The 12,914-nt window shown below is 45.2% G+C and overlaps 1 pseudogene; it reads left to right on the forward strand.

Moving 5' to 3' along the window:
* Nucleotides 1–525: 525 nt before the first annotated feature.
* Nucleotides 526–1,857, forward strand: LOC115466540 (annotated as a pseudogene).
* The last annotated feature ends 11,057 nt before the right edge of the window (nucleotides 1,858–12,914 follow it).

The raw sequence follows: 12,914 nt of genomic DNA on the forward strand, positions 1-12,914 counted from the left end.
GGACAAAGCCTGCCCTCGAGTGGCAAGGGCGGCTCTAGGGGGCAGCCCCTGATTGGAGTCATACCTGGCTGACCTGGCTGACCTCTCAGGACAGAGATAGTAAGAATGGCCAGGAAGTGCTGGCACGTAAACAAAGAAGCCAAGCTTGGCTGAGACAGAGGAGTGATCTAAGCAGCATCACAACACCAGTAGTAACAGATCTTATACAGACAAGCAAGTGGGGTTGCGTTGTCTGTGAACTACATTACACACAATGCATTGCTCACACACATATCCTAGCAGTGAAGACATTAACACATTTCAGGGTCACATTATAACTAGTGCCAGGCTGTCAGGGGACAGAACAGTTATCCCCTTCGTTCCCCGAGCACGAGGTGGGAAGAGTAGGGTGAAGGTTTAAACCACTGCTGAGCTGAATTTATTAAACACTGTAATGAGTGCCTCTTGCTTGTTCCTTTTTTTTTCCCTCTAGGGGCAGGAGAAGTGATATTGACTCTCCTCAACTGAAGTTGCAGAGCTGTTCGGATGGAGCAGTCTTATCGAAAACGGAGGATCTTCCTCACGGCTCTCTTCTTGATTGCGGTGATGGGTCTACTGTTGCTTTACAGGGCCCAAATCACATCAGCTTCTGGCTGAAGCATAGGCTACAGCTGCCTGTAGCCTGTGGTCAGCTGCTTGGTCTTCATTCATCGCAGAGAAGATGAACCTAACAGAAGTCGAGTGTCGAGAATCTGGCATATGGACGATCAGATCTAATGGGAGGCTAGGCAACCAGATGGGCGAGTACGCTACTCTATATGCGTTGGCCAAGCTCACAGGCAACCAGGCGTACATCATGCAAGAGATGAATGCCTGGCTGTCCCCTATCTTCAGAATTAACTTACCTGTCTTGAATAATTATATAATTGACGAGGTGCCCTGGAGGGACTTTGAGCTCCATGACTGGATGTCCGAAGAGTACAAACATATTGAGGGGAAATACGTGAGGTTCACTGGCTATCCCAACTCATGGACCTTCTACCACCATATCCGAGAAGAGATCCTCCGAGAATTCACCTTCCATGACTTCATCAGGGATGAGGCCAACAAGTATTTAGAAGAGATAAAAGGGTCCAGGAAGAATGCCATCTTCATTGGGGTCCATGTGCGAAGGGGAGACTATATCAAAGTAATGCCCAATATATGGAAAGGGGTGGTGGCAGACAAGACCTACCTGGAGAAGGCAATGGGCTATTTCCATAGTAAGTACCAGGAACCCATCTTCGTGGTGACCAGCAATGGGATAGAGTGGTGTAAGAAGAACATTGATGCTTCTAGAGGAGACGTCTACTTCTCCGGGGATGGTGTGGAGTCCTCGCCTGGGAAGGACTTTGCCCTTCTTGCCCACTGCAACCACACTATTATGACCATTGGCACCTTTGGTTACTGGGCGGGGTATTTGGCAGGAGGGGAGACCATTTACCTCACAAACTTCACTCTACCGGACTCCCCATTCTTGAAACTGTTCCACTATGATGCCGCCTTCCTACCTCAATGGATTGGGATCCCTGCCGACCTGTCACCTCTCAGGATTGACTTGCCTTGGAAATAAAAAGAGGGTACATTATGAATTAATAGAATGGTACAAGCTATTGTTGGCCTGGAACTGATGACAACCACCATAAAATAATTAGTTCTTATATTTTTTCATGCAATCGTAAGACAATATACGCGTGTATAGGTAGCCAGTGTCCACCTTGAAGGGAACCTGGGGCATATGTAGGGTGAGGCAAAAAAAAATGTAACCCTCTAGAGTTTTTTTGTTGTTTTCTCAGCAACCACTTGGACTTTCAATGCAAAATTTTACATCTTTATTTATTGTTACTTATCTACGTTTATTATCTTTACAACACGACGTTACTGACTTCTTAGCGTGACCACCCAGCGATTTATGCACGTTCAGAAAGGTTTGCACTGTAAAACTACCATTATTTGGGGGAAAAACAGGGTACCAGTTTACTGTTAATGACATCTGATCTTCTCTTTCATTGAGGTGATTGGCATGCAGTTTAAACCAGAGTATTGAACATCACTACGAGAAGACTCAGAATTCTTGAATCAAATCTTCTTTAATGCAGTAATCAAACAAGGAAAATAACTTACAGTTCAGATGTGCTGGACAAGAGTTTTTGTCTTGCAAACTGGGAATCTGTTCTCCACCAGCTTTTACACTGATAAAATCTTGATAGCATCACAGTATCTTAAAGGGAGTTATACAGCACAGGCAGTTTCAGTTCACAGAGGAGAATGCTGTAGACTAACTCTTACAGCCCCAATGGGAAGGGGGGGGGGGGGGGGGGGGGGGAACTAGGCCAGCATGCACAGAGAACAAGGCAAGCCAATAGAAAGAGTCCTATAAGACACAGGGAACTAGACATGTGCTCTGAAAGAGCTTATTACAAGGAACTACCAGATTACAGGGATTTGTAGTTCAAAGATACGATGCTATCTGATTGCCTGACTCTTCCTCCCCCTCTCCCTCTCTAAGTTCCCCCAGTTACCTACCATACATGTACCGTTTCTACCATAATATCACCTTGTATTCACTCATACCTTGTATTTGTTCAGACCGGAACCGGCTAACGCCGTTAACGGTAATGTGTAAGCCACATTGAGCCTGCTAAAAGGTGAGAAAATGTGGGATACAAATGTAACAAATAATAATAATAATAAACAACAAACAGCCTGTCTCCTTGCAAATGGGGGGCAGAGCAATATCATAGTGACGTAGACTTTTGTAAACAATAATCTGTGTTTGATACCATGATAATTTACAGATAAATTTCTTTAAAAAGCATTTCGGATCGGAACATCAATCACGGTCAAGGTGCCAGTAGTGGACTAAAATGAGAATCCAGACGCTGCATGGACAAGTTTTCAGAGCAAAGGTGATAGTGGCTGCGCATCATCTCAAGAACTGGAAGCTCGGCACTGTGAAGAAAATTTGTTGGCGTGGCTGCGAAATTCTGACACATTAAATACATAAGTATTGCCATACTGCGACAGACCAAAGGTCCATCAAGCCCAGCATTCTGTGGCCAATCCAGGTCACAAATACCTTTCAAGATCCCAAAGCAGTACAATACGTTTTATGCTGCTTATTCTAGAAATAAGCAGTGGATTTTCCCCAAGTCTTCTAATAATGGTCTATGGACTTTTCCTTTAGGAAGCCGTCCAAACCTTTTAAAAACTCTGCTAAGCTAACCGCCTTTACCATATTCTCTTTCGCAGTCACACCAACAAATTTTCTTCACTGTGCCGAGCTTCCAGATCTTGAGATGATGTGCAGCCACTATCGCCTTTTAAATACACGTTGAGTGAAGAAAAAGTTTCTCCAATTCGTATTACATTTATTTATTTTATTTTATTTGTTACATTTGTATCCCACATTTTCCCACCTATTTGCAGGCTCAATGTGACTAACATAATAACGTAAAGGCATTCGCCAAGTCTGGTAGACAAACAAATTCAGGTGATATAGTCGAATATAGGTACACGTGTTTCAGGTACAATGGGGATCAAGGAGAGGAAGGTTATATAGTGTCCATTATGATCTTTGGTTTTGCTGTGTTGCAGTGTGTAGGTGGTTATGTTGGATCAGTAGGGTATGCCTTTTTGAACAGGTTGGCTTTTAGTGATTCCTGAAGTTTAGATGGTCATATGTTGTTTTCACAGCTTTTGGCAATGCGTTCCATTGTTGGGTGCTTATATAGGAGAAGCTGGATGTATAGGTTGCTTTGTATTTAAGGCCTTTGAAGTTTGGGTAGTGGAGGTTTAGGTATGTTCGAGATGATCTGGTTATGTTTCTGATTGGTAGGTCTATGAGGTCTGTCATGTACCTTGGGACTTGGCCGTAGATAATTTTGTGGACCAGGGTACAGATTTTGAAGGTAATGTGTTCTTTGATTGGAAGCCAGTGCAGTTTTTCTTGGAGGGGTTTGGCACTTTCGAATCGCAATTTGCCAAATATCAGCCTGGCTGCTGTGTTTTGAGCGATCTGAAGTTTCTTTGTGAGTTGTTCTTTGCATCCCGCATAGATTCCGTTGCAATAGTCTGCGTGGCTTAGTACCATTGATTGTATTAAGTTACGAAATGTTTCCCTCGGGAGGAAAGGTTTTACTCATTTACGTTTCCACATTGAGTGGAACATTTTCTTTGTTGTGGAGTTCACTTGACTTTTGAGTGTAAGATTGCGGTCGATTGTGACGCTGAGTATTTTCAAGTGGTCTGAGATAGGGAGGGTGTGTTCTGGAGTGGTTAAGGTTGTGGGTTTGTACGTATTGTGTTGAGATGAGAGGATGAGGCAGTGTGTTTTTTCAGTGTTCAGTTTCAGTTGAAAAGGGTTTGCCCATGAGTCCATGATGTTCAATCCAAGTTTGATTTTGTTGGTGATTTCTGTGTGTGCCCCCTAGTCCTAGTATTTTTGGAAAGAGTAAACAAATGATTCATGTCTACCTGTTCCACTCCCACTCATTATTTTATAGACCTCTAGCATATCTCCCCTCAGTCGTCTTTTCTCCAAGCTGAAGAGCCCTAGATGCTTCAGCCTTTCCTCATAGGGAAGTCATCCCATCCCCTTTATCATTTTCGTCGCCCTTCTCTGCACCTTTTCTAATTCCAATATATCTTTTTTGAGATGCGGGCGACACAATGTTACTTGTATCTTTTGAACGACGTTATTTTACTGTGTTTTAGCTGGAACATCTTTAACGTGCAAAAATCGCTAGGCCGGAAAGCTAAAATATCTAACATCAACATAGCTTAAGACAATTCATTTTTGTTTAAGTACGATGGCTAAATAAGTACGTAAAATTTCTCATTGAAATTCAAAGCGGTGGCTGAGAAAACGGCACAAAACAACAGTATCCATCAGTGGTTGCAACTCATTACTCCACTTGAGCCTCTACAGGTACAAAATGGTCACCCAAAGTGCACTTTAATGGCGGATACTACATGATTTCCGTAACTATGCACATATCTTCAATACCATCTAGTTGGCAGGTGGACGGAGTCTAGGTCTAGGGACAAGCTTTACACTAGCTCTATGGTGGGTATAACCGCTTGTACCTAAGCCAGGATTGCGTGTTATAAGGGAAAGGGAAATGGGGCTTGATATACCGCCTTTATGAGGTTTTTTGCAACTACATTCAAAGCGGTTTACATATATTCAGGTACTTATTTTGTACCAGGGGCAATGGAGGGTTAAGTGACTTGCCCAGAGTCATAAGGAGCTGCAGTGGGAATTGAACTCAGTTCCCCAGGATCAAAGTCCACTGCACTAACCACTAGGCTACTCCTCCACCTAATTTCCTATATACACGGTACCCTGGAAAAAAATGGGACCCCTCATATTGTTTTCCAATACTTTGCAATTGTTTTAAACATTTAGGATGACCTTTGAAAATATATTCATATAACGGAGCTTCTTCTTAGTTAATTCATAACTCAAAGTGTCCTCCTTCAACCTGGACACATTTGCAAAGTTGAGCTTTCAATGAACGAAACCCAAGAATTCATTGACCCAAGTTCATTGAAAGCTCAATTGCTTTGCGAGCTCAAGGCTCTGGAGCTCCATCCTGTTGAACAAATAAAGTACTCGGAAATGTCTCGAATTTCAGGCAGAAGTTTCTGCTACAGTAGGGCATTTGTGGGTTATTTGGAAAAATGTTGTGTGTGTGTGTGTGTGTGGGGGGGGGGGGGGGTCCCTTTTCTTTTCTGAGCCAGGCTCACGCCGTGTGCAACATGCGCCCTTGGTGCATCCACCCCACATACTGCACCGCGGCCAAGCAGAGGAGACAATTGAGAGGGAGCAATTTTGGCCTCCCCTCCTCCATTGAACCTGTCGGCCACACCTCTCACACAGCCCTAGGTAGGGCTGTGTAAAGTTGCTGCCTCCACTGTGTTTTGTTCAATCTTCTGTCTAAACTTTTCTTTATCCTTAGTCTGACTTTCTCTATTACCTCCCTGTGGACTTCTGGACTTCTCTGTTTTTCTCTCTACTCTTTGGGAAATGTGTCTCTTCTCTCTTTGGATTTTGCTCAGTTCAGGAGGAAATACATTTCTGCTTCTTTTTCTCTGGTCTTGCATTGCACACAGACTGACATCTTGAGGTTTTCAGCTCAGTTTTTGTCTGCTTGTTTCTGTTTCTAGTTTGTGGTCTCTTATTCTATTTATTCTATGTTTCTATCTCAGCGCTGCGTAACCCTAGTAGCACTTTAGAAATGTTAAGTAGTAGTAGTAGTATCTCATCTCTTTGGGAAATGTGTCTCTTCTCTCTTGGATTTGCTCAGTACAGGAGGAAATGCATTCTCTGCTTTTGCACTGTAAAGACTCTGACATTTTGGGGTTTCTAATTCTAATTTGTGGTGTCTTCTCTCATGAGATATTGCTCTGTACAGCAGGAAACACATTTCTGCTTCTCTTTCTCTTCTCTTGCACTGCAGACTGACTCTGACAGCTCAGTTGGTGTATGTAGGTTTCCGTTTCTAATCTGTGGTCTTTTATTCTATGTTTTTCTCTCTTCTCTTTGGGAAATGTGTCTCTTCTCTCCTTGGATTTTAGTACAGGAGGAAATGCATTTCTGCTTCTTTTTCTCTGATCTTGCATTGCACACAGACTGACATCTTGAGGTTTTCTACTCAGATTCAACAGCCCCATCAGTGCATAATTTAAACCCCTCCCCCTTGCATTTACCTGGGTGAAAGACTTTTATATGTGTATGAAAGAATATCGAATAGGTCAAAGCAGGAAGTCTGAGAAGGATGTGTTTACCTGTTTATGATAGTGGAGTTAATTATAAACTTTGGGGTGGGGACAGAGGGTCTAAAAGTAAGACCATCGTAGGACTCGATGGGTTGAAAGTGTCCTGCCCTGGGCCAGCCTTGTGTTTGTAAATGGTGTTAGCTGTGGAGATCTCGTGTTGGCTGAACAGAGAGCACTCACTGGTTCCTGTTCGACAGGTTGCTGATTAATTAAGACGCTTCCCAGGGAAGGGGGGTTTAATTGTGAAATAATATTCCATCAATAGAGTTCATCTCTGTGATGTGATACTCTTTTATTGAAAATAAATATTTTTTAACAAAATAAAGCAATAAATTGTCAGTGATGGGGGAATGAGTGTGACTCAGGTGTGTTGGGTGAGGTCAGTGATGGAGGGAATGAGTGAGACTCAATCGTGGTGGGTGAGATCAGTGATGGGGGGAATGAGTGAGACTCTATTGCAGTGTGTGAGGTTGGTGACGATGGAATGAGTGAGACTCAATCGTGGTGGGTGAGGTCAGTGATGGGGGAAATGAGACAGAGGAACAGCAGGACTGTGACCAGAGATATGGGACCCATGAAGAGAGAATGAGGTGAAGAGTGGGGAATAAGCAGATACAGGAATTAGCGATGGGGGCTAAGGGATAGACCGGGGAAAGGAAGGGATGATATCTCACACCTGCTGCCTTTTCTGTCCTGGAATTACTGTATCTCGTAAGCCCTATTGTGACTGTGGCTTTCCTGCCCAAGTGTGTAATTCTCATACCTGTGTTTACTTTTCCAGGATATTTTATCTGGAAGTTTTCACCTTTCTGCTATCTGTAGGGCACTAAGATTATGTTCTGCTACATGAAAGGCCGAAGGAATGCTGCTTAATGTCACAGATAGTCTCAGAACGCAGCAGAGGATTTCACTTTGTCTTCCAAAACCAAAGAAAATGGATGTTGAAGAATAGTAAAATGCTTTTGTGCTTTAATACAAGACTTGGCTCAGGGCCGGGCCAACCATGAGGCAGGACCAGTAGCAGAAAGCAAAATAATAGATCCTGAGCACCACACAAACCAACAGGGGCTACTTCTACCAGCTGGGCAGGTGGGCAAGGTTTCAAGTAGCTCATTTACCCAGGTTATTCTGGGAAGGGTGGTGTCAGATGGTCATTGGGCCAAAGCTGGGTGAGGGGATAGTGATGATGGATGCTACTTCCTGGATGCTTGGGGTGGGCCAAGGAGGGACCTGCGAGAACTCTCGAACGACCGTTCCCCATTTTTATTTCTCATTTTCAAAATGTATAAAGCCCCTTCCCTCTGCAGCCCAAAGTGGTGGATTTATGGGATGGATACCCTTCAACAGGAGCCATAACTGAGACCTTTCCACCAGACTAACTCAATGTGTCTGTGACAAGCTTTGGAGAGCATCTCCATTCCTCAAGACAATGTGAAACGTTACAGGTTTTGTCTAGGAGAGGGCAGTTCCCCTCCTCCAGGTCCACGAGCAGGTTTGATCTGGTCCTGGTGTTTGCCTCATGGCATGCTGGGAGGGTGAAGTGGCAATGCTTTCTGCTGCCATGATGTCAACAGTCTTATCCACTCGTTGATCTGGTTGATCTCATGGCTTCCTTTGGTGTTTATGAGTCCAGTGGGTTCACTGTTCCCCATCTAAGTAGATATAAGCCTCTATTCCCCACTACACCCTCCCTGTGGTCAATCCTGGGTCAAGACCATTAAAATGTACCTCCATTTTAGCTTTCTGCTTTTCTATCTTCTCATCTTATTGGTGTGAATGCCTATCTTTCCTGTCATTACTGGAATTCTTTGCCTTCCCTGCCATGGCAGCAGGAGTGGTACAGCCAGGGCTTTTTTTGAGGGTGTACTCTAAAATTGACCCACAGTCCCCAAGTTTTAATGAAAGAGCTCAGGCCCTACACCCCAATTCTGCCTTGTCATAGATCCTGTGGTTGCAGGGGGTCTGGCTATTGTAGGGTGGGTTCCTCAGTGATCACCCCACCCCTGAAGGGTGGCCTGACATTTGAGTACCGGCACCTTTTTCGCTAGAAAAAATGCACTGGGTACAGCATCTATATAAATAAATCCCACCTTGAACGTTCTGAAACTCCCTCCAACTGTGGCAGTGAAGTCCTGAACTGCTGTAGTCCTCCTGGCTATTCGGACTACTCACCACCGCCCTCAGCCACGCCCCTTCTGCGACCTACGCCACGCCCCAACTGGACATAAAAGCACCATGAACGTTCTGAACCACACTTTGAAGCTTCAAAGTTTGTATGTTCGAAGCTCTGTAACCACTTTTAACCACAGTACATCTGGGCGCCGCCATGATCTGAAACGAGCGTCACAGCTGCAACACACCAATAGGAATACAACAAGGGAGGAGCGTCTGAGGCGAAGGCGTCAGTCGCCGTTGCCACGCAACGGAATGCAATCACGCGTCATGCACCTATCAAACAACTCAAACAAAAGAAGGGGCGGACCTACGGCTCGCACAGCACGAGACTGCCGCCCAGCTGAGGAGAATACCGCTGCCCTGACAGTGCTATCCTGCAGAACCTGCCGCTCCGAACTGCCATCCGAACCCGCACCAACAAACAAAAAAAGTGAACAGACAGCCTCCAGCAGCCTTCGGGATACACACTAACCCAAAAAAAAAAAACCCCCGTGAAGAAACAGCCTCCAGCAGCCTTCGGGACACACAGTAACCCAAAAAAAAAAAACCCCCCCGTGAAGAAACAGCCTCCAGCAGCCTTCGGGACACACACTAACCCCCCCCCCCCCAAAAAAAACGTGAAGAACAGCCTCCAGCAGCCTTCGGGACACACACTAACAAAACAAAAAAAAAAAAGGTGAATAAACAGTCTCCAGCCGCCTCAACAGGGGACTTCACAAAAACTGAAAGCAAGAAGATAAAACCAACTGCAGTCTTCTCTGGACGAGGTTCACAGCCGCCCTGAACCGCCCTGATACTGCAGCAGTAACAACAGGGCAAGCTGGATGAGGTTCACAGACACCGATCCTGCAGACAGCAGTGCAACGTGTAACCAATAGGTACAATTAAGGGGCCAGAAACATTAAGGGAGGGGGCATGGAACTTGAAGGGGAGACAGACAAACACATGGAGAGGGGGTGAGAGAACAGAATGGGAGGGAAGGGGAGAGGAAAAATTATGCAGATGGAGGGCATAAAGAGAGCACAATCCCTGGATAAAAGAAATAATTCAAAACAGAAACACAGGGGGGGGGGCACCCTTACATTGCCACTCACAGGAGGGAAGGGGGGAAAACTAACAGAAAGGGGGCGACTGCACTTCACACAGAAGGAGGGGGCCGTGCACACATACACACAGTCTTTCACTCTCTGTGTCACTGTGACACACACTCTCTCGAACACACACACACACACACTCTGTCTCACTATCACACCCACATTCTCACACAGGCATACACAAAACTCCTTTTTGTTTTCTTTTCTTTATACTTGCACAGCTGATAGCTGCTCGCTGCCTGCCGTGCCCCTCTTCCTTTTTACAAACATTATGCCACTTTTCCTCTTTTTCCCTCTTTTCTTTCTCTACAAACATGACAAGGGGGTTGGAACAGGAGGTCCTGCACAGCTCTCTCCACTGTTGCCACAGGCTAAGCAACAGTTCAGGCACAAGGAGGGGAGGATGAGGGCCAGAACAGGTACACAGACCACAGATGGAGGCGGAGGAGGGGGTCCTGACAGCACAGGTGAAGGGGGAGGGGCGACCCACAGCCCTGAGAGAAGGGCTGTAGGGAGACCTGAAAGGAGGGGGGGAGACTGACCAGACAGGGAGATGAGGGGTTCTGCGACAACACAGTGGCAGACGCAGACGGAGGGGGGTTCTTCCAGCCAACATAGGGAGGGGGGGGGGATGTATCTCCGTCACACACACTATCTCTCACACACACTCTCTCTCTCTCTCACACACTGACTGTCTCTCTCACTCTCTAACACTGTCTACAACACACACTATGTCTCACACTCGATCACATTCACTCTCTATGTGTCACACAGTCACTGTCAAACACTCTATCACTCTCATACACTCTCGCTCTCGCTCACATACCCACTCAAACACACTGTCAATCTCACACACACACTCTCTAACAGACACACTTGCAGCCACACACATTCAATCTGTCTCTCTCACAAAGTCACTCTCACACACACACTCTCTCAAACATACACACTCCGAGGAAAACCTTGCTAGCGCCCGTTTCATTTGTGTCGGAACGGGCCTTATTTACTAGTGTTTTAATAAACCATAATTCTATCCAGAATTCTCAAAAATGGTGTGTCCTCATAATAAATAAACAAAGATATACCCTCTCTCCAGGGCCCAATTTGCTCCAGCAGTACCTTCTCTCCTTACCCATGAGATGGGGCAGGAAACTTTCCTCAGTCATGGCCCTTCTCCACCCATCCACCCAGAAGTTGCCAAAGTCCACAGGACCTGCCTCCATTCCACCTTGTCACGGCGATGCTTGGTGGCCTTCCAGTGCTGGAGTTTCCCACCCCTCACCTTTCCTCAAGTGAGATATGAACTTCTTACCAGTGAGGTGGAACCAAATCTCTACATAAAAGTATTGCCATACTGGGACAGACCAAAGGTCCATCAAGCCCAGCATCCTGTTTCCAACAGTGGCCAATCCAGGTCACAAATACCTGGCAAGATCCCAGAAAAGTACAAACATTTTATGCTGCTTATCCCAGAAATATTTTCCCCAAGTCCAATTTAATAATGGTCCGAGCAAGGGTTGCTTTCAACCCCTCCCCCCTCTTTTTGTGCTTGTATGCTAACAGTGTGAAAGACACCTCCCTCTTTTGCTGCCCCCTCCCCACTTGGTGCTTCAGGTGGTTATCCTATTTGCCCAGCTTCCCTGCCAGCCCTGAGTGTGGGAAAAGGAGCTTTTGTAAAGTTGGCAGTCAGTGATTTGAATGTCACACCCAGCACTCAGCAGCCCTGGAGTTTCTTATATATGACTCTTGTTGATAAGATATTACAGGCAAACACAGACCTTTCTGCATTCCTTCTTCTTGTAGGTCCCTGATACATTTTCTCTTTTGTCCTTTACAGCTTCCTTCTGGTTGTGGTTGTTTTCCCTGCTAACATTTCATTGATAAAAGAGAGAAGTACTTATACATAAGTGTTGCCACACTGGGACAGACTAAAGGTCCCTCAAGCCCAGCATCCTGTTTCCAACAGTGGCCAATCCAGATCACAAATACCTGGCAAGATCCCAAAAAGTACAAAACATTTTATGCTGCCGATCCCAGAAATATTTTCCCCAAGTCCAATTTAATAATGGTCTATGGACTTTTCCTTTAGGAAGCCATCCAAACCTTTTTAAAACTCTACTGAGCTAACCGCCTGTACCACATTCTCTGGCAATGAATTCCAGAGTTAAATTACACGTTGAGTGAAGAAAAATTTTCTCCGATTCATTTTGCTAGTTGACTACAGTGGCTAAAAAAATGGCGGATCTAGTTAAGCAGGGTGGACACTGGACAGACCGATGCCATGTGAGCAAGGGTCACTTTCAGCCTTTCTCCCCTCTTTTTGTGCTTGTATGCTAACAGTGTGAAAGACACCTCCCTCTTTTGCTGCCCCCTCCCCACTTCAGGTGGTTATCCTATTTGCCCAGCTTCCCTGCCAGCCCTGAGTGTGGGAAAAGGAGCTTTTGTAAAGTTGGCAATGGGTGATTTGAATGTCACACCCAGCACTCAGCAGCCCTGGAGTTTCTTATACATGACTCTCGTTGCTAAGATATTACAGGCAAAAAGACCTTTCTGCGTTCCTTCGTGTTGTCCAGCTTCTTTCTGGTTGTTTATTTATTTGTTACATTTGTATCCCACATTTTCCCACCTATTTGCAGGCTCAAAGTGGCTTACATAGTACCGGAGAGGCGTTCGCCAATTCCAGTATAAACAGTTACAAAGTGATGTTATGGTAGAATAGAGTTCATGTGGAACAAACAAACATATTAGGGAATCATATAGAGAAAGAGTTACGTTATTTCCATTACGTTCTTTGGTTTCGTCGTGTTGCTGGGTTCAGGTATTTAAGTAGGGTCGGTAGGGTAT

The sequence above is a fragment of the Microcaecilia unicolor genome, chromosome 3 (assembly GCF_901765095.1).
Source record: "Microcaecilia unicolor chromosome 3, aMicUni1.1, whole genome shotgun sequence".
Classification (NCBI taxonomy): Eukaryota; Metazoa; Chordata; class Amphibia; order Gymnophiona; family Siphonopidae; genus Microcaecilia; species Microcaecilia unicolor.